The sequence below is a fragment of the Girardinichthys multiradiatus genome, chromosome 20 (genome assembly GCF_021462225.1).
Source record: "Girardinichthys multiradiatus isolate DD_20200921_A chromosome 20, DD_fGirMul_XY1, whole genome shotgun sequence".
NCBI classification, from domain to species: domain Eukaryota; kingdom Metazoa; phylum Chordata; class Actinopteri; order Cyprinodontiformes; family Goodeidae; genus Girardinichthys; species Girardinichthys multiradiatus.
The window spans coordinates 36,518,790-36,538,941 of NC_061812.1; positions in this window are offsets into that span (position 1 = coordinate 36,518,790).

Below are 20,152 nucleotides of genomic sequence, written 5' to 3' on the forward strand. Positions count from 1 at the left end.
AAGGATCTGTATTGCTATGCTCATGTATGTTTAATAATGTGTGAAATAAAATGTATTGTGTAACTTAGGCCTGCAAACAGTCTTCTCTGTGTGTGTTGGACTTAGATATCATCTGCCCAGTTTACAGAAGATATTTCTGTATGTAAGACTTCTGCCCTGCAACAAGAATATATTTGTATATTTGTAGATAAAGGTCAAAAGTGGAAAAAACAGGAAGTGCTGAAAAAGCAGCTGAATGTCAGACTGCCAGACAGCTCCGAATAAGAAATCAGACATACATTTGTATGTTTTTTCTTTGTAATGTATTTTTGTCATGTACACGCCTTGATTTTGAATAAAAACTACTGTTCTGGGGGAAGTAATCAGAAGTTTCAGAAGTATTCGGATGAGCTTCTCCCTGTACAGGCATCTAAAGACTGCGCAGCCTCCGTGTTCTTTTTAGTACTTTGTTTTTATTAGTAACAGTATAAGCTGTCTTAGCTTTACCAAACAAACGAGCACGCAGGAGTTCCTGGGACCAACTCCAACATTTGGTGACCCCGACGGACGTGATTTGGGAAAAGCGAGGACTTTCGGCTAAATCAGAACTTCACCAAAAGACTCTGACACCGGGTACCCCCTCACTTCTTCACAGAAGGTAAGGCAGAACCTGTTTAAACGAACTCTGCTGTTTTGGCATTGTCGATAGGCCTAAATTATTGGTGTGAGATGTCTGAGTAAGTTAAATGTTCTGCTAAATTTAACACATGTAAAGTAATGCATTATGGTACTGTAAAGGGGTTAGAGTCCCTGTGAAATAAGGGTTTGAGGCCCGTAGTTGGAAGATACTACAAATTCTGTTTCCTGAGTTTGGCAACTCCACATGTTTTCTGATGAGAATTCATGATTTTGCTGGGTTGAAGTCCCTCAGTGTGGGAAACTATAAAGAACAGAAGGTTAGAGTCCTTCTGTGTAAAGTAAAAGAAGGTTAGAGTCCTTCTGTGTAAAGTAAAAGAAGGTTAGAGTCCTTCTGAGTAAAGTAAAAGAAGGTTAGAGTCCTTCTGAGTAAAGTAAAAGAAGGTTAGAGTCCTTCTGTGTAAAGTAAAAGAAGGTTAGAGTCCTTCTGTGTAAAGTAAAAGAAGGTTTGAGTCCTTAAAATAGGGTTAAAGTCACTAGGCTGTGCATTGTATTCTGGAGTCAGAAAGCTAAGACCGGGCAAAAAATACAAAGGTTTGAATGCTGAGTTTTATTTGAGTTCTGTCTCAATAAAACCAGATTACAGATGTGGTAAAACTTTAAAACACATAGTCAAAAGTCCTGTGAAGCTATGAGCAGGCTGTGAGCCTGTGAGATCAGTAACACTTAGAGTGTGAGTGTGAGTTATAAATAACATTTGTAATAAGACCAGCATGATAACCTATGAGCTGAATAGGATAATTCAGCTAGAATAAACAGAAACGAGAGCGTATTTAGTACACTCCAATAATAGATAAAAGTGCATAAAACACAAACACATAAAATCGATGAGCTGTTCACAAAAGGGATAATCTGTGAGACAGACTTGTTAGGGGACTGTGTGTGAAAATACGGTGTAAGTGGGGAGAGGCGCAGCAGTTCGCCAGACTCTCATTGCAGGTGAATGATTGCAGCATTCCTGTATGGAAACCTAACTGGTGTCAACAATGACAGGGTGCTGATAAGCTGCTTGGTTTGGGGGAAAATTGAGGTGTCTTGAGACGTGTGTATGTCACTCTCAAAATAGTCCAGGTACCAGACACATAGCGTGCTATATTTTCTGGACGGCCTCAATTGACCAGTGAATGAATAAAGTGAAAGGAAGGGTGTGAATCTTTACGTGACAAGCAAGTATTAAGGTGTAAAGACTTTGTGGGGTGTTTATAGTCTGGTGAGGCAGTTTTACGGTCCAGTAAGATGGACAGGGAGTTTCACAGGGAGACAGAGGATTGGGGCAGGATTGGGTGCAGAGGCACCAGTGTGGAAAACATTTAAGGAACAGGTGTATGTGGTGAGGCAGTTGGTGCAGCAGACACAGGAAGGAAAACAGGCTGAAAAAGTGATTAAAGAAATGGATCAGAAAATACAGGCCGAAGTTAGAAAGGATGGAACTGATGAAAAGAGCAGACAAAGCGTGGGAAAGTGGTTTTGGCTGAATATGAAGAAGGCAAAGAAAGACAAAGAGTTGGCGGAGGAGAAATGCAAAGATAGTGGATGGTTTAACGGTAAATGGAAAGATGTAAAAGATAAGGCCGCAAAAGATGAGACATTTTGGTCTCAGATGGTTTCAATATGGCAGGGTGCTAAATATGCAATGTTTAATAATCCTGACACCACACATACAGAATCACACACTGACAGAAATGAGGAAGTAACAGACAAGCCACCACCGTATGCACCTCCTCCCTCTAGCTCTGCTCAGCCTCCTTCCCCTCCTACATCTCCTCACACAGGGCTGTACCCTGTACTTGACATCAAAAAAGGGCATGTAACTGTTCGTGGGTTGTCCAGCCCACAAGCTGCTCTCACTCACTGTACTGCCCCTACAGCTCCACAAGAAGAACAAAAGGACTTAATTTCTTTCTTATCTGAATCACAAGACTCTCTGTCTGTACCTGATCCAGCTTGTTCTGAAGCATTTTCTGTTGGCTCTTATACTCAAGTAAGCCCAGATGGGTTTAAGCTTAGAAAAATGCGAGAAATCTTGGATGGTGATCAGCACCCTCTCTCATCTCGTTCACACTGCACAGATGATTCACCCCAAAACATGACCATGGCAACACCTGCCCCATCTTAGCAAGTAGGCTCAGTGACTGTTGCTGTGTATGGTGACTGGCGGCCTGATGCCACACTTCCTCATAGATTATTTCCACTACGGACATCTACTCCTTGGGCTTCACTCACTCCTAGTGTAGAATGTGAGGCCCAGGGAAATGATGAAGCCGTCTTAACCTTGCATGAACCACCAGAAGACACACCTGAGCGCAGTACCCCCCAACCAGAAACTCAAACCATGCAACCACGCGTCCTCCGTCGGGTGGCATCAAGAGGGGAGCCTGGGTTCTATAAAAAGCAGTTGCCCCTCCTTCATCAACCTGGGTCCGGGGGTCAGCGCAAATATAAGCCTTTTTCCTTGGGGGATCTTACCACACTCTGCGACAAGCTCCCACCCGTAACTGAGGGTGCTTCTATTTGGTTGCAAACATTAGATTCTCTTACTGCAGGCACCACTTTAGCTCTAGGGGACTACCGTGCAATTGCAACACGTTGTATGAAACCACACAGCTGTAGAGAGGTTGAAGCGAGTGCTCGCTCCCTTCTCTTCCCAGACACTGATCATTTCTCTCTCCATGCCCAAGACATAGGGGACGCGCTGAGGGAGCTATACCCTGTAACCAGGGGGTGCACTATCCCTAAATTTGAATGGAATCCAAACACCAATCCAAGAGAATATTTGGATCAATGCAAATCTATGTGGCAAACACAAACAGGAACCAATCCAGCCAATGAGGGTTCACAGAGGGATTGGTTCAGAGACGCTGTGCTGAGAGGCTTACCCACTCAGGTTAAAACCAACATTGAGGACAATCCTGATTTGCCAGGGGCGGATACTGGAACGTGGGATCGCCATTTAATTTACCATTGATCTAAAATAAGAGAGGAACACAAGAAGGATGAGGAAGAACTTAAAGCGTTGCAGACTCAGTTACTAAAAATGCAGTTAGCTGAAGCAAAAGAAAAAGCAGGGGAAAAGAAAAAAGAGAATAGAACCACCAAAATAATGTATGAAGGTGCTGTGTCCCAACCACCACAAGCTTCTCCATTTCCTGGCCACCAGGACGCGTTTGCACAGGGGCCTATGACCTCTGGTCCTCATCAGGAACATGCTGGTCGTTTCAGAGGACGAGGTGGGCCCAGGGGAAGGGCATTCCAGCGAGGACCGCCACGGAGGTGGTGGAATGCTGATGTGTGCTATTACTGCGAAGAGCCTGGTCATTGGTGCAGGGATTGTCCCTACAAACGCGGTCCACATGTGGAATATGGATGGCATAGACCTAGGGGAGGGCCTGCAAGACGCCCACAAAGCGGAAGAGGTGGTCCACCACGTGGAGGCCAACAGCAGCAGCCTTCACTCCAATTGCCAGCCTGGGATGAGCCCAGTCTCTGGCCAGACCACCACTGAGGGTCCCCACAGAACCCCCCGGACAGAGGGATTGAGGACTCCTTACTGTCTGTGACGGTGTATGGACAAAGTCTTCCTTTTCTAGTGGACACAGGGGCTACATGCTCAACCATCAAACAAGCCCCTCCCAACACTCTCTCCACAAGGACTACTACCACTGTCATGGGAGTTTCTGGGGCTAAACAGGTCCTATCTTACACCAAGCCCCTAACAACTGAAATAAGAGGGCAAACTTTGAACCACAGTTACTTAGTGTCCGCAGACACACCAGTAAATTTACTGGGCAGAGACATGTTGATCGAAATGGGCGCAACCATTCTGTGTGGTTCAGACGGACTGCAGGTGCATCTTCCTAATGGCACCCAACTTTCATGTGGCAGCAACACACACTTTTCACATGGACAGTATTTAATCCAGCCCTTGTCTGATCCCATGGCTGACATTTACTGGGTCTTGCTACACCCAGAAACCGCAGCATGCAGAGGTGTTCTCTCTTCCTTCCTTCGGTGGAAATCCTGGATCTCCACCCTGGCACCCTACATTTCTCCTCCTGACCCCCCGCATGTCACCCTGTTTTATGACAGAAATAACTGTGAATGTTACCAGGAAAGCTTTGCTGATGAGCTGGAAGGTGAGACATGGGACATTGTCACCACTGATATTTATGTAGCTCCAGAAGGCATAGTTGCCTCTGTCAGGTTGACCAAAGAACAGGATGTTTGGTTTAAAATGTGGTAAGATAGCATTCCGCACGTTTCTTTAGCCCTACATCCAGGACATGAAGCACGTAAGTTAGGGGGTGTGTTAAAACGCTCCCCCTCCCTACAGGATTGGCATCTTTCTTCCACTCCTAACCTCTCCTATTCACCTTCAGGGAACACTTATCGCATTCTTAATCATTCCACAGATGTAGGCACCCTGGAACATGTACAGTTAGACAGACATCATGGTAGAGAAAAATCAGATCACCCACTGGCAGCTGCAGTTGTACAAAGCATGCCCTCCACACATTGGGCAGAAGGTCCCACGGACGTGGGCCTCATACACTGTACTCCCATTACTTTTCAGCTTACTTCTGATCAACCAATCTGGAGGTTCGAAAACCATCATAAACCCTCTGCTGAACTGGGCATTAAGGACACAATTAAGGTACTGTGGAATGCCGGTGTATTAGAGTCAGCTGACTCTTCCCCGTGGAATACACCTATTTTACCAGTTGAGAAAAAAGGAACAAGGAAATGGAGAATGGCACACGATTTGAGGGCCGTTAATGCAGCACTGTCCACTCCTACTGTCTCTGTTCCAAATCCTTATGTTGCTCTCACTAATCTTAATCCTGAACATGCATGGTTTACATGCATTGACCTGGCCAATGCTTTCTTTTGCCTGCCTTTAGCTGCAGTACTTTCTCATCCAAAACCACTCTTTGTGAAAGACATGTTGTCATTTCTGGGCTTTACAGGTTACGGCAGATCATTTGTCCCCGGCTACACTGATCTCACAGCTCCCCTTAGAGACTTAGTGAAAAAACAGGGCATGAGAAATCTTACTGCCCCTTTGGAATGGACCACAGAAGCTGAAGAAGCTTTTATCACTCTCAAAACAAACTTATCTCAAGCTGCACACTTGGCACACCCCGACTACACGCTTCCATTTTATTTGGATGTTTCTGTAACAGCACACAGCCAATGGCGTGCTGTTTCAGAAAAAAGGGGGTATTAGAATTGTCCTTATGTACATAAGTGTTATGCTGAACAACATGGAACAAAGACATCATGAATGCACCAGACATGCAGCAGGGATGGCTAAAATAATCCAGAAAACAGCCCATGTAGTTATGGGACACTCTCTTCATATTCTCAAATCACATGGAGTGGTGGCTTTTGTGAACTCCAAAACATTCACACTATCACCACTGAGACAACAGAGACGGAGCAGGGTGCTGGAAGCTCCCAACATCACATACACTCATGAAGGCATTAACATGGCAGACAGAATGACATCAGGAGAACCACATGTCTGTGGAGAAAAAGTTGAGTTTAATGAAAAAATCAGACCAGATTTACAAAGCACATCTTTAACAGAGGCAAGGAACCTGTATACAGATGGTTGCTGTTTCAGACATGACACAGAAGGACTGAAAGCAGCGTATGCAGTTGTGGAGGACACAGGGACAGACTTTGTAACAGTTAAAGCGGAAAGGCTGACAGACACACAATCAGCACAGAGAGCAGAAGTTTTGGCAGTGATCGCGGCCCTAGAATTAGGAGAAGAACAAAAAATAAACATTTACACAGACTCAGCATATGCCACAAGTACAGTGCATGTTGAACTAAAGAAATGGTTGAGAACAGGGTTTAGAACAGCAGGACAGAAACCCATCAAGCATGAACAGGAAATGAGAAGGTTGGCTGAAGCATTGTTACTACCACAGGAGGTGGTGGTTATTAAATGCAAAGGACACGACAGTAGTAACACCAGAATAGCACAGGGGAGCCAGGCGGCCGACCAGGTGGTAAAACAGTGCGTTGGTTACCAACCCAGAAACATATTGTTGTGTTCAGAGGTAGGGTGGACACCGGAACCCTCTCTGGAGGAAGTAGTGAAACTACAAAAGGGGGCCTCACCAGAAGAAAGGTCTGTTTGGAAGGTGAGAGGAGGCAGTGAGGACCAAAATGGACTTTGGAGGAGTCCAGACGGACGTCCAATCCTGCCACCAGGGCTCACTACAGCAGCCCTGGAAGAAGCCCATGGCATGGGGCATGTAGGGACCACACAAATGATAAAAAATCTCGAACACTGGTGGCATCCTTATTTAAAACCAATGGCAGTGAATTGGATAAACTCATGTGAAATTTGCAGACAGTTCAATGCTAAACCTACCCTGAAACCAGCACCAGGGAAATTCCCAGTGGATCCTATTGCAGGGAAAGAAATCATCATTGACTGTACAGATATGACTGAGAGAGTGAATGGGTTCAGATATCTGTTGGTGTGTGTGGATGCTTTCACAGGATGGCCAGTAGCCTGGGCAACAAAAAAGGAAGACAGTAAGTCTGTGGTAAAATGTTTAATAAATCATTACATTCCAAGACACGGTTTTCCGGCAAAAATCAGATCAGACAATGGTACACACTTTAAAAATGAGGAGCTAAAAGAAGTGGAAACGTTTTTGGGGCTAAAACATTCTTTTGGTACAGTTTATCATCCACAGTCCCAAGGCAAAGTTGAAAGAATGAACCAGACTTTAAAAACAAAATTGACAAAAATGTGTGCACAGACCAAAATGACTTGGGTCACAGCCTTACCTTTAGCTCTGATGTCCGTAAGGAGCTCTGTAAATCAGAGACAAGGTCTGACCCCTCACGAACTGCAGACAGGCAGACCATTTCCAGGTCCTCAAACCAGACTACCTTTTCTAAATGAATGTGAACAATCTATGTCTCATCGTGATTATTACAGATTTCTCCACAGTTTGGTTGCAGCCTTCTCAAAACAGGTACCAGAGAAACCAACCGAGGGACCCCAGCCAACCACGTCCGACGCTGAGTGGGTCCTGCTGAAGGTGATCAAAAGGAAGTGGTCAGAACCCAGGTGGACCGGTCCATTCCAGGTCACAGAAAGAACCTCACATGCGGTGAGACTCAAGGGTAAAGGCGACACCTGGTATCACTGGAGTCAGTGTACAGCGACAGATGCTCCGCAGAGATCCCTCGCTGAGGTCCAGGAAAACCTGAGAGAGAACACGACAACAGAAGAGCCACCTTCTCACCCTACAGAAGGGGCAGAATAATCCCCTAGGGGTGAGGAGAAGTCATCATACCCATAGGTTAGTCTACACCTTGGGTTCAACAATCTACAAAAGTATTCATACCCACATAGGGGCAGAATAATCCCCTGGTATGAATCTCAGGCTCCAGGTCAGTCTACACCTGTGAGTTGAAGACAGGACAGCATACAGCAGAAGAGGCGGTAGTGATTGAGCTTCCCTCTCACAGGGTGGTCGTAGCTGCTCTCCCACCCAAAACAGAGCTTTCTATTTTTCTATTTACAGGGTTTGTTCGCTCATTGTATATTCCAGGACTTGTAGTAAGTATTTTGATGAAAGTATGAGCCAAAAGGCAAAAACCCCATATGGGTAGGTTCATGCATTATTTCCTTTTTTATTGTTACATTGATTTTTGGATTGTTTTGTGAACTTCCATTCCAGACATGCTCTGACAGCCACCAAATTGAGCAAATGTTCAAACGCGCAACCAATAAGGGAAAAGCGGACTGGTGTATGGATAAAATCGAGGGGGTAGAGCTCAGTTATGTTTGTGGGGCCACCACCACCTTTTCTTTTGACCTCTGTCTGGTAGTGAATTGCGGGAAGGGCGGAACCGGGTGGGAAGGTTATGCCATTTATTTATGCATGGACGAAAGATGGTCTAAGTACTGTAAACAATGGAGGTACGCCTTGCCCAGTCCCCAGCCATGTGGCCCTTGGAGCGGGGTGACTAGTTGGACGGGCTCTGGATGGACTCCTGATAAAAAGGCAGTACCCGGTAATTTGACAAATATCAGCATCCAGTGCAGCACGCTAGGTGGAGCCATTACCAACGGACGTAACCCCCTTATGCTCTCCAGTGCACGTTAACTGCACTCAACCCTCTGTAGAGTATTTTACTCTTGCAGTATGGCAGTCAGGAACAGACACATGGGGACCAATAAAAGTTAATTTTCAAACACCGTCTATGCACCAGGACAAAATAATTACCGTCCCACCGACAGTTAGGCCAAAAAATAAACCCCAGGTGATGGAACTTGATTATTCCGCATTGAAACCTATAGAGGTAATCCAAATGGCCACAGGATATGTTGAAGATAACCTTTGGCTTCAGTGGATAGTACAAACAGCAAAAGAACCAAGCAAAGCTGAGTGTGTGGCCTGTGCCTCGGCCCGACCACATCTTACCACCGATCCCGCCCCTCTGTATCCAGAGGACACGTGGGGTTACAATTGTATGATACAACTAACTAAGGAGGCCACACCAGCTAACTGCACCACACCCAGCCAGCATTTTTCCTCCCATCCCCAATAACACCAAAACAGGACCATTTACCCCTCAAAAAGGGAATGGCACTTATACTTGTTTTAATTTTACTGCTCAAAACCCTAAAATCAATGTAGGACAGATCCCCTTAGATTGGTGTAATAGGACCGCTTCAGGAGGAGGCATTGGACGTTGGGCAAGGTCAGGACTCTACTATTATTGCGGAGACCATAGACTGCTCACTAATATCCCACAAAAGACCGTAGGATTGTGTGCCATGGTTAGGCTACAGGCACCACTGATCCTGATAGGACCTAATCTAACATCTGCTAAGACCACTCATGATAAGACCAGAGCGTTAACACGTAGAAGAAGAAGGCACGTCATGAAAAGGAGCGCTGGAACCTTTGTCCTGAGTCAGGGCTCCCCCACTTACATTGATGCCATTGGAGTACCTCGGGGAGTGCCAAATGAATATAAAATCGCACATCAAGTCTCAGCAGGTTTTGAAAATATCCCAATAATTGCAGCCTTGTTCCCAGTGACCCCAAATAAGAATGTTGACCGCATCAACTACATTCATTACAATGTTTTACGTCTAGCTAACCTAACAAGGGATGCAGTAGAAGGCCTGTCTGAACAATTGGCACCAACCTCCCTCATGGCGGTGCAAAACCGAATGGCATTGATATGCTGTTAGCATAAAAAGGGGCCGTCTGTGCAATGTTTGGGGATATGTGTTGCACTTTTATTCCCAACAACACTGCACCGGATGGTTCGGTGTCAGAGGCTTTAGAGGGACTTAAGACCCTCTTTGCAACCATGCATGAGCACTCCGGAATCGATAATCCCTTTGAAGATTGGCTGACTGGCATGTTTGGACACTGGAAAGGATTGATTATGTCTTTGTTTATTTCAATTGCTGTGTTTGTAGCCATTATGGTGACTTGTGGATGCTGTTGTGTACCATTATCAGATCATTGATTGTTTGCTTTATTACTGCAACTATTGAGGGGAAGGCTTCTCAGCATCCCACCATGATGCCACTGCTAGAGGTGGACGGTGGTGATGATGAGGAGCAGGAAGGCATGCTGAAGATTTAAAGTTGCTTAAAATATAACCTGTGGGGAATTAGAGAGTGAAGTCTCTTAAAAGGGGAAATTGTTGAATTATAATAAATCTAATATGCTTACTGATTATTGAGCTGTGTTATTGCATAATCACAACAGAGTTAGGGGTGATGGAAAAGTACTTAGAGGAGGCTTATCAAACCGGTTTAGACCAGAGTGCCTGAGCAGTTAAAAGGGGGGGGGGCAGCAGTATAGAAAAGCATGTCTATTGTTGGAAAATATTCATGCTATGCTTAAAGGATCTGTATTGCTATGCTCAAGTATGTTTAATAATGTGTGAGGTCAAAAGTGGAAAAAACAGGAAGCGCTGAAAAAGCAGCTGAATGTCAGAATGCCAGACAGTTCTGGATAAGAAATCAGACATACATTTGTATGTTTTTTCTTTGTAATGTATTTTTGTCATGTACATGCCTTGATTTTGAATAAAAACTACTGTTCTGGGGGAAGTAATCGGAAGTTTCAGAAGTATTCGGACGAGCTTCTCCCTGTATAGGCATCTAAAGACTGCGCAGCCTCCGTGTTCTTTTTAGTACTTTGTTTTTATTAGTAACAGTATAGGATGTCTTAGCTTTACCAAACAAATGAGCACGCAGGAGTTCCTGGGACCAACTCCAACAATACCAAAAGCAGAAAATTACATTAGCTTGTATTATGAATAGCAGTTAGCATGGTGGCACATATCATTTAGTGAATCTCACTGTTTTTTAAACCAGAACACAGATAAATTATGTTACATTTCTTTCCAAGATCCGAGTTACACCTTAAAAAGGATACATAACACACTGTAGCCACCAGTTCTCGTTCCTGGTTCAGTGTTGTCCGCTTCAGTCTTAGCATTTCTGACGAAGCAAAGATCGATATACTTGAAAAAGCCAGGTTCTGTGACGTTGAAATATCAATTCTTACTGACCCTCATATTTCAATTTAGAAGCAACTTGGTGTTGAAAACTACTCTAAAAGAAAGTAGCTATTGGTTGTTGTAAAAGTTGCTAAAAGCCACTAAATGATGTAAGGGTCTTATTTACATAACTCAGCATGTACTCGTTATGGTAATGAAGGCTGAGAGAAATAAGGTTGCGGAAAAGACAAAAAGTAGGGTTTGTAACCACCAAGATTTCCCCAAAAAAGACACTCTGACGAAGTAATGTAGGGTTTTTTTTTATTATTATTTTTACTATTTATTCACTTATTTGTAGTTTTATTTTCTGAAATCTTGATTCTTCTGGTCGACTTAGGAGCATTCAACAACACCCAACCAGCACCAGCTTCATGCATGCAGGGGCGACCATCTCTTGCTCTAATTATGACTGGAAGGGGTTGTTGCATGAGGATTGGGCCAACTACACTCACCGGCCACCTTATTAGGTACACCTGTCCAACTGCTCGTTAACGCAAATTCCTAATCAGCCAATCACATGGCAGCAATTCAATGCAATAAGGCATGTAGACACGGTCAAGATGATCTGCTGCAATTCAAACCGAGCTTCAGAATGGGGAAGAAAGATGATTTAAGTAACTTTGAACGTGGCATGGTTTTTGGTGCCAGACGGGCTGGTCTGAGTATTTCAGAAACTGTTGACCTGCTGGGATTTTCACGCACTACCATCTCTAGGGTTTACAGAGAATGGTCAGAAAAAGAGAAAATATCTAATGAGCGGCAGTTCTGTGGGCGCAAATGCCTTGTTGTTGCCAGAGGTCAGAGGAGAATGGCCAAACTGGTTCGAGCTGATAGAAAGGCAACAGTAACTCAAATAACCACTCGTTACAACCAAGGCATGCAGAAGAGCATCTCTGAATGCACAACACATCAAACCTTGAGGCGGATGGGCTACAGCAGCAGAAGACCACACCGGGTGCCACTCCTGTCAGCTAAGAACAGGAAACTGAGGCTACAATTCGCACAGGCTCAGCAAAATTGGACAGAACAAGATTGGAAAAATGTTGCCTGGTCTGATGAGTCTCGATTTCTGCTGCAACATTCGGATGGTAGGGTCAGAATTTGGCCTCAACAACATGAAAGCATGGAGCCATCCTGCCTTGTATCAACGGTTCAGGCTGGTGGTTGTGGTGTAATGGTGTGGGGGGTCTTTTCTTGGCACACTTTGTGCCCCTTAGTACCAATTGAGCATCGTCTCAACACCACAGCCTACCTGAGTATTGTTGCTGACCATGTCCATCCCTTTATGACCACAATGTACCTATCTTCTGATGGTTACTTCCAGCAGGATAACGTGCCATGTCATAAAGCACAAATCATCTCAGACTGGTTTCTTGAACATGGCAATGAGTTCACTGTACTCAAATGGCCTCCACAGTCACCAGATCTCAATCCAATAGAGCACCTTTGGGATGTGGTGGAACGGGAGATTCGCATCATGGATGTACAGCCGACAAATCTGCAGCATCTGTGTGATGCTATCATGTCAATATGGACCAAACTCTCTGAGGAATGTTTCTAGTACCTTGTTGAATCTGTGCCACAAAGGATTAAGACCGTTCTGAAGGCAAAAGGGGGTCCAACCCGGTACTAGCAATGTGTACCTAATAAAGTGGCTGGTGAGTGTATATGTAATTTTGGGACAGAGGAGCGGCCCATGGCAGCACTGGTTGCTCTTTGAGAAAAGGAAAAGACTCCAAAAGTTTCAGATATACAGGTCCTTCTCAAAATATTAGCATATTGTGATAAAGTTCATTATTTTCCATAATGTCATGATGAAAATTTAACATTCATATATTTTAGATTCATTGCACACTAACTGAAATATTTCAGGTCTTTTATTGTCTTAATACGGATGATTTTGGCATACAGCTCATGAAAACCCAAAATTCCTATCTCACAAAATTAGCATATTTCATCTGACCAATAAAAGAAAAGTGTTTTTAATACAAAAAACGTCAACCTTCAAATAATCATGTACAGTCATGCACTCAATACTTGGTCGGGAATCCTTTGGCAGAAATTACTGCTTCAATGCGGCGTGGCATGGAGGCAATCAGCCTGTGGCACTGCTGAGGTCTTATGGAGGCCCAGGATGCTTCGATAGCGGCCTTTAGCTCATCCAGAGTGTTGGGTCTTGAGTCTCTCAACGTTCTCTTCACAATATCCCACAGATTCTCTATGGGGTTCAGGTCAGGAGAGTTGGCAGGCCAATTGAGCACAGTGATACCATGGTCAGTAAACCATTTACCAGTGGTTTTGGCACTGTGAGCAGGTGCCAGGGCGTGCTGAAAAATGAAATCTTCATCTCCATAAAGCTTTTCAGCAGATGGAAGCATGAAGTGCTCCAAAATCTCCTGATAGCTAGCTGCATTGACCCTGCCCTTGATAAAACACAGTGGACCAACACCAGCAGCTGACACGGCACCCCGGACCATCACTGACTGTGGGTACTTGACACTGGACATTTTGGCATTTCCTTCTCCCCAGTCTTCCTCCAGACTCTGGCACCTTGATTTCTGAATGACATGCAGAATTTGCTTTCATCCGAAAAAAGTACTTTGGACCACTGAGCAACAGTCCAGTGCTGCTTCTCTGTAGCCCAGGTCTGGGGAATGCAGCACCTGTAGCCCATTTCCTGCACACACCTGTGCACGGTGGCTCTGGATGTTTCTACTCCAGACTCAGTTCACTGCTTCCGCAGGTCCCCCAAGGTCTGGAATCGGCCCTTCTCCACAATCTTCCTCATGGTCTGGTCACCTCTTCTCGTTGTGCAGCGTTTTCTGCCACACTTTTTCCTTCCCACAGACTTCCCACTGAGGTGCCTTGATACAGCACTCTGGGAACAGCCTATTCGTACAGAAATTTCTTTCTGTGTCTTACCCTCTTGCTTGAGGGTGTCAATAGTGGCCTTCTGGACAGCAGTCAGGTCGGCAGTCTTACCCATGATTGGGGTTTTGAGTGATGAACCAGGCTGGGAGTTTTAAAGGCCTCAGGAATCTTTTGCAGGTGTTTAGAGTTAACTCGTTGATTCAGATGATTAGGTTCATAGCTCGTTTAGAGACCCTTTTAATGATATGCTAATTTTGTGAGATAGGAATTTTGGGTTTTCATGAGCTGTATGCCAAAATCATCCGTATTAAGACAATAAAAGACCTGAAATATTTCAGTTAGTGTGCAATGAATCTAAAATATATGAATGTTAAATTTTCATCATGACATTATGGAAAATAATGAACTTTATCACAATATGCTAATATTTTGAGAAGGACCAGTACTGTAGATTTGTTGCTAGAAGCTTTTGTGAAATTGCAGTGCTAGAGTTTCTGAATACTCACTAAATACAGCAGAGTTGTTCAGTTGGCAACACTGATACAGTAGTGATAGTTATTAAAAAGAGTTTATCTGCACTTCTCAGAATTTGTATTTTACTACATCTTGCACAGTAATAACATATTTTACATAAAACGTTGGCACTTTGCCACATGCTATGTAGGGCCACCATTTTTGGAGTGCTGCACTGCAAGGCATAGTATCTCTCCAAGGGGCCTGGTCTCAAACCGGGCATTGGTGGGGGAAAGCGGTGACTGTCGGATGCTGTTGGACGGCATGTCGGCTGCAAGGGGGGCACTTATTGACTCTGTGTTATGAGGTCTGTACTGGTTTTGTTGGCGGGTAGGCGGCTGCAGTCTTTGGACAGGGTTGTGTTTCATGATTTCGGGGGGATGATGGTCTGCCCACTACTAGATAGGAGCAGTGGGGTGTGTTACATTGCGTGGATGTTGTTGGTGTGGGTACTATATGCGGCAGCCTGTGTGAACTGCTGGATCCTGGCCCCGACAGCCCATGGTATGTGCTGCTGCCCTGGACTAATGTGCCTTTGGTTTCCCTGCACTTCAGCAGACTCTGGAGGGCTGCTTATAAACCCAGTTGGGGTCCCCAGACTTTAATGTAATACAACTTCCGTCTCCTCTTTTCTTTTCATATCCACAGGGGAACATGTGTGCACTCATGTGCAGCATACATATGCACGCATAGTCACACAAACATGTATACCACTGTAGACACAAGCACAGACATACAAGAAAGAAAGTCCAAATTGCAATAACTTTCTCTAAAATTTTGGGTATAGCAAGAAATGTATGTATATATGTAGACGTGGGCAAAATTGGGTATACCAGGATAGCTCAAAATATTTTTAACATTGTGAAAACGTTAAATATTTTTCTGTCTCATATAGTGAAATGTTTCAAGCCTTGATTTATGAAATTTGTAATAATGAAAGTACATTTTATAATATTAGCTTACAGATAATGACAACATAAAATTGTGTCTCCAAAAAATTGAATATTGTGAAAAAGTTAAATAATGTAATTATAGAAAGTTTAGTGGAAGGAAAAAGTGTGTTAGGAAAGGGTACACCAGTAAGGAGGACCAATCAAATATTGAGTGCATAGAAATGAACATACTTTTCAGAAACTTGACATTTCTGTTTAAAATATTAAATTTTAATTGATCTTATGACAAGTAGTTTTCTTCTAGTATTAACTATTATCCTTTCAGTTAATTCTTCACATATTTAAATGATTTACCTCATACTACCATGCTTTTTAGAACTAAAATGAAAGCTTAAAAAAACTGAACCTTTACAACTACACCCATGTCCTCCAAGGAACCACTTTTCCTAGGTTCTTTTAACAATATTTTGCACTCAAGTTGTCTTCAGCATAATGAGCACGTGTTTTCCCTGTCAACTGGACTATCTAGCAGCGTCACACCCTTTGACATGGTGATTAACAGAATAGCCATGGGCAGGGTTGGGATTGGCTTGTGTGAATTCAGCAGATTATCATGGCTTTTCACCCCACCCATCCCCCTAACGAGTCACACACATTCTTATGCAGAACACTCATATGTTTAAAAAACATCATGGCTGTGACAAATCAGGCTTCTCCATAGTTCAATTAAAATGTTAAACAGCTGAAAATTAATGTACACATGAAACTTCTTAAGTCTTTATAAGCTGTGCACGTGTGTAACTTTAATGAATTCAGGGAAATGGTTTTGGGTTGCAGCCTTACATTTCCTGCATTGCACCCTGCAAAATTCAGAACCTGGTCAACAGCTCCAGGTCGTCTGACAAGTTCCCTGCTGTGCAAGCAGTTAAGCAAAGCCTTCAGGCTGTATATGACCCATTCATTTAAGAACTCCTGTGTTAACAAAGGCCATGAAGGTGTCACCTGATGAAAGCTTAAAGAGCACCTTAAAGTTACACTCACTTCATTTCTGGCTAAACTTTAAAGATGAGATGCTTTAAACTGATACCAGAAGACAATACTGTGTTTCCCAGTGTAGTTAAGCAAACTACATACTGCTTTTCTGTTTCATCACAGTTTTTTTTTATTACTTTTTTTTTTTAAACTAGAGCCAATAATTGAAACACCTAAAAGTTCAAACCTTAATGAGCATATCATTTGGTAAAGCTACCAGTTTAGAGGTAGTATGAGAAAACATTTGTTCTCCTCTGTTTTTAGTCTAAAGGGTTACGGGTTAAATGGATTTCTCCTTTACATGTGATGTTTCATTCAGTTAAAGTAAACTTTAACAAAGAGTACCAACACTCGCTGAAACCTCTTCATGGCCCAGTCTTTATCATCTGTGTAAACATTGTAAAGTTTCTTAGAAAACCAACGTAATAAAAGGATCTAAAATAAGAGCAAATGAGTATTTTCAACTTCATTCAGCACAATTTATATGAAAAAGTTAGTACACCCTTTGAAAGGCTGTATAGAAATACATTTTACCATTGTTATTGTAGCCAAATAAATTGCTTAAAACTTAAGAACAGACTTTTAAAACATTTTGTAAAATTTTATTGAAAAAAAAAACGCAATTTCTTTTGAGGAATAAATTAGGACACCTTCACATGTATTAGCATTAAAACAGCTGTATCACATCAGGTGCACAGGATGAGAACTTCATCACTGAGCATTTTGGAGGAGGTTTGCCTTGGTTAAACCTCAGACATTTAGTTTTGTATGCTCTTGACTGTTGAAGTGAGAGTGAACACAATGATAAGATTGAAAGAGCTGTCTGATGCCTTCAGAAACAAATTTATGAACCCTCAATAAAATTTTAAAATCAGCCATATCCCAGTCTGGAAAGCAGCTACACGTGGACAACACTTAAAACAACTGCCAGCATGCCCAGATTTGACCATTCAAGCAGGTTCACTCTTAAAGCAGACTGCAAGAGCCTAAACAAAGTCTCCTAAAAACCATTAAATATCATCACAGGACCTACAGCAGGCCCTTGCTCCTGTTGATGTGAATGTGCATATCTGCACATTCAGAAAGAGACTGCGTAAGTGTAACTTTTATGGGAGGTTATCAGGGAGAAGAGATTTGCTCTTGATGGAGTTGTTCCCCTAAACTCCTGCGTGTTCGTTTGTTTGGTAAAGCTAAGACATCCTATACTGTTACTAATAAAAACAAAGTAATAAAAGAACACGGAGGCTGCGCAGCTTTTTAGATGCCTGTACAGGGAGAAGCTCGTCCGAATACTTCTGAAACTTCTGATTACTTCCCCCAGAACAGCAGTTTTTATTCAAAAGCAAGGCGTGTACATTACAAATAAAAAACATACATTTTAATCGAGTTTCAGAGCTGTCTGGCACTTCTGACATGACTTTTCAGCACTTCTTGTTTTTCTACAAATATCTTCTTGTCGTAGGGGAGAACTCTTACAGAGACACATCCAAAAATATCTTCTTGTTACTGAGCAAATGATATCCAAGTCAAACACACACAGAGAAGCCTGTTTGCAGGCCTAAGTTACACAATACATTTTATTTCACACATTATTAAACATACTTGAGCATAGCAATACAGATCCTATAAGCATAGCATGAATATTTTCCAACAATAGACAAGCTTTTCTATACTGCTGCCCCCCCTTTTAACTGCTCAGGCACTCTGGTCTAAACCGGTTTGATAAGCCTCCTCTTAGTACTTTTCCATCACCCCTAACTCTGTTGTGATTATGCAATAACACAACTCAATAATCAGTAAGCATATTAGATTTATTATACTTCAACAATTTCCCCTTTTGAAGTCTTTTAAGAGACTTCACTCTCTAATTCCCCACAGGTTATATGTTAAGCAACTTTTCAGCCTGTTTTCCTTCCTGTGTCTGCTGCACCAATTGCCTCACCACATACACCTGTTCCTTAAATGTTTTCCACACTGGTGCCTCCGCACCCAATCCTGCGTCCTCTGTCTCCCTGTGAAACTCCCTGTCCATCTTACTGGACCATAAAACTGCCTCACCAGACTATAAACACCCCACAAAGACTTTACACCTTAATACTTGCTTTTCACGTAAACATTCACACCCTTCCTTTCACTTTATTCATTCACTGGTCAATTGAGGCCGTCCAGAAAATATAGCACGCTATGTGTCTGGTACCTGGACTATTTTGAGAGTGACATACACACGTCTCAAGACACCTCAATTCTCCCCCAAACCAAGCAGCTCCAATGCTTCTCAATCATACATCAAAACAGCAATCAGTTATCAGTTGTCCTTGTTAACACCGCAAGGTTCGCCAGACAGAACAACTGCATTCACACAACAGCAATGAAGAGTTCTGCCGTCTGCAGGGCGTCTCTCCTTTCACACTCTCATACACTCCGCCTGATAACGTCTGTTTACACAGATTATACCTTCTGTGAACAGCTCATGTATAGTTTATGTGTTTATGTTTTATGCAACTTCTATCTATTATTGGAGTGCACTAATTGCGCTCCAGTTTCTAACTAGTCTTGCTGAATTATCCTATTCAGCTCATAGGTTATCATGCTGGTCTTGTTACAAATTTTATTTATAACTCACACTCACACTCTAAGTGTTACTGATCTCACAGGCTCACAGCCTGCTCATAGCTTCACGGGACTTTTGACTATGTGTTTTAAAGTTTTACCACATCTGTAATCTGGTGTTATTGAGACAGAACTCAAATAAAACACAGCATTCAAACCTTTGTGTTTTTTGCCCGGTCTTAGCTTTCTGACTCCAGAATACAATGCACAGCCTAGTGACTTTAACCCTATTTTAAGGACTCTAACCTTCTTTTACTTTACACAGAAGGACTCTAACCTTCTTTTACTTTACACAGAAGGACTCTAACCTTCTTTTACTTTACTCAGAAGGACTCTAACCTTCTTTTACTTTACTCAGAAGGACTCTAACCTTCTTTTACTTTACTCAGAAGGACTCTAACCTTCTTTTACTTTACACAGAAGGACTCTAACCTTCTTTTACTTTACTCAGAAGGACTCTAACCTTATTTTACTTTACACAGAAGGACTCTAACCTTATTTTACTTTACTCAGAAGGACTCTAACCTTATTTTACTTTACTCAGAAGGACTCTAACCTTATTTTACTTTACACAGAAGGACTCTAACCTTCTGTTCTTTATAGTTTCCCACACTAAGGGACTTCAACCCAGCAAAATCATGAATTCTCATCAGAAAACATGTGGAGTTGCCAAACTCAGGAAACAGAATTTGTAGTATCTTCCAACTATGGGTCTCAAACCCTTATTTCACAGGGACTCTAACCCTTTTACAGTACCATAATGCATTACTTTACACGTGTTAAATTTAGCAGAACATTTAACTTACTCAGACATCTCACACCAATAATTTAGGCCTATCGACAATGCCAAAACAGCAGAGTTCGTTTAAACAGGTTCTGCCTTACCTCGTTTCTGCTTACCTCGTAAGAAGTGCGGGGGTACCCCGGTGTCAGAGTCTTTTGGTGAAGTTCTGATTTAGCCGAAAGTCCTCGCTTTTCCCAAATCACGTCGG